This window comes from Etheostoma spectabile, chromosome 23 (assembly GCF_008692095.1).
Source record: "Etheostoma spectabile isolate EspeVRDwgs_2016 chromosome 23, UIUC_Espe_1.0, whole genome shotgun sequence".
Classification (NCBI taxonomy): domain Eukaryota; kingdom Metazoa; phylum Chordata; class Actinopteri; order Perciformes; family Percidae; genus Etheostoma; species Etheostoma spectabile.
In genome coordinates, this window is record NC_045755.1 from 8,698,277 (window position 1) to 8,701,049 (window position 2,773).

The 2,773-nt window shown below is 41.4% G+C and overlaps 1 protein-coding gene and 1 long non-coding RNA gene across 16 annotated transcripts in view; both read left to right on the forward strand.

Moving 5' to 3' along the window:
• Window positions 1-2,773, forward strand: part of nrcama (neuronal cell adhesion molecule a) — a 1,100,153-nt gene that overhangs the window by 322,632 nt on the left and 774,748 nt on the right. The gene's annotated exons all lie outside the window — the stretch shown is intronic.
• Window positions 402-2,773, forward strand: part of LOC116673029 (uncharacterized) — a 12,562-nt gene continuing 10,190 nt past the window's right edge. Inside the window, exon 1 of the long non-coding RNA XR_004327716.1 lies at window positions 402-412. This is a non-coding gene — a long non-coding RNA (uncharacterized LOC116673029). The remainder of the gene's footprint in view (window positions 413-2,773) is intronic.

The window sequence follows — 2,773 nt, forward strand, 5'->3', positions numbered from 1 at the left end:
CCCCCCCCCCCCTCGTATCTAAGACCACATTGCTGCTTGAACTACGTAACATCTCATTTCATAAAGATGTTATGTGCAAAAATCTTAATTTGTAAAATCAAATATCAAAAATAATCTTCAAATAACTTGTGGTGGAGTAAAAAGTTCAGTATTTCACTCTGTGATGGAAGTATCGGAAGTTTGTACTTATACACAGTACTTGAGTTCACGTATTTAAAGGTACATTCCACCTCTGGCTCCCTTTAATCCTCAAAAAAAATTATCAAAAAATTATTATGCCATTAATAATATTTATACTGGGTGTAGTGACTTATTTTAACCACCAGGTGGCAGCAGAGTATGAATCTGAAAATCTGAAAATTTAACTTTTACACTTTTATTACTTTGCAGTACAATGCAACATACTTTTCTAGTACTGATACTTGTATTTATGAATGGATCAACTCTTCTGTTTCTATTTCCTGCATAAAGGGGACAAACTGAATCCAACAGTTCTCCAGTTAATTTACACTCATATCTCCGACATAATGAATTATTAATTATTGCGTATCATAAGTTGGCATATTGTCCACTCCATAGTGTTCACGTCAAGCGGCCAATGAGTGTGTGTGTGTGTGTGTGTGAGACAGTTGTATAATGAAGACAGACGCTGGAAATAAACTGACCTCTGGTCTGGCAAATCTGACACCATGTGAGCACACGCACACACACACACACACACACACACACACGCGCAGGCAGGACACACACACACGCAGGACACACACACGCAGACAGGACACACACACGCAGGACACACGTTTTCCATCTGTCCTGAACTCAGAGACCCTCAGAGCAGATGAGTGAGCGCCTGCTGGAGTCTATGTTCAATTAGAGAGAGAGAGAGGGGGGGGGGAGAGAGAGAGAGAGACAGGCAGGTAGGTAGACAGACAGTTTCCATGACTGGTTTTTATATTTAGGGGTTCAGACTGCGTGGAGAAGGTGAAACGCTGACCAGAACAAAGATCTAGTTAACTCTAGTTAAGTCTAGTCTAGTTAACTCTAGAATTATTTGGGTGTTTTATTTAATCTTATAGCATTTGAAGCATTTTTCTTAACGGTTTCAAAGCAGTATCCGGACCAAACTTTGACGTCTACCCATGTGAGATGCCTGTTATTAAACCAGCTCAGTTTTTAGAAAAAGGGCCAAAAGCTGGAAAAAGTGACAAATAAATCAGAAAAAATGACAAAAACATCAGAAAAGCACAAACAAAAATTTCATGTTCAATTTTGACCCGGAAGGACAAGATGGAGGACAACACGAGGGTTAAGTAGAAGTACTAATACCATGCTGCACAGTGTGAGGAAAATACCTAATTGGGATTATTTGGACTGATGTTGCGATTGCGATATGATCCGTGATATTGTGTTGAATGACCATTTTTGTATAATTATTCTCATTATCATTGAAAAATGGAGAGACGTAAGACTCCAGATGTGTTCTTCAGTGTGTAGGATAGGATTTGGAGGCCGGGACGTCTCCACAGCGCCACAATACTTCATTCAGAATAATTTCACACGTATTTTGCCTAGGGCACGCTGGTGCAGGGAGTGGAGGTAATCTAGTGTGTGATTGGTTATCAGGTCCCCAGTGTTTCACTTTCCCTCCAATATTCTTATAAACATAATAAAGACACCTGGACTCGGTCCAGACCAGAAGCCGTCTTTGGCAGGACCAGCGGCCGAGTCCAAGTCCAAATACCAGTGAGTCCAAGACAAGTCCGAGACCAGACTCGAGTACTACAGCCTGGTTAAAACATTTATTATTATTTAGGAATGGGTCAAGGACCAGTTTAGATTAGGTTATCCACATTTAGACAGGTTCACTGGATGTTTGGGTTAACGTGGGTCCAAGAATGGGTTTAGACTGGGTCTAGAATGGGTTTAGAGTGGGTCTAAAATGGGTTTAGAGTGGGTCTAAAATGGGTTTAGACTGGGTCTAGAATGGGTTTAGAGTGGGTCTAAAATGGGTTTAGACTGGGTCTAAAATGGGTTTAGAGTGGGTCTAAAATGGGTTTGGACTGGGTCTAAAATGGGTTTAGAGTGGGTCTAGAATGGGTTTAGACTGGGTCTAGAATGGGTTTAGACTGGGTCTAGAATGGGTTTAGAATGGGTCTAGAATGGGTTGTGGAAGAGTTATGACGGCATTCAAATGGATTAGGGGGGCTGCAGGTTTAGTCTGGGTTCAGGACGGGTTATAATAGTTTAGAACGGGTCTAGAGAACGTGTTGTGTTGGACTAAGTAGGAGACGGAAGAGGTAGACTGGGATTAAATTGGGTTTTGGCTGTTTATAGACGTGTAACCCGGATTACAAAGGTTTAGGAGTGGGGTTTAACCGGGGTCACACTGGGTTTAGCACGGTTTGTAATGGGATTACATTTAGTTATCCACTCTGAAGACCGGCTGATTGGACGCTCAAGCTTGAATCTTTGGGTTAGTGTGGTAGAATGGAGTGGATATGAAATGGGTTGTAGAAGAGTGTTGCAGTGCATTATATTACATTGCATTGTGTTGCATTGCATTGCATTGTGTTGTATTGCGTTGTGTTGCATTGTGTTGCATTGTATTGGACTGTGTTGCATTGCATTGTGTTGCATTGTGTTGCATTGTATTGGACTGTGTTGCATTGCATTGTGTTGCATTGCATTGTGTTGCATTGTATTGGACTGTGTTGCGTTGCATTGTGTTGCATTGTGTTGCATTGTGTTGCATTGCTTTGCATTGTGTTGCATT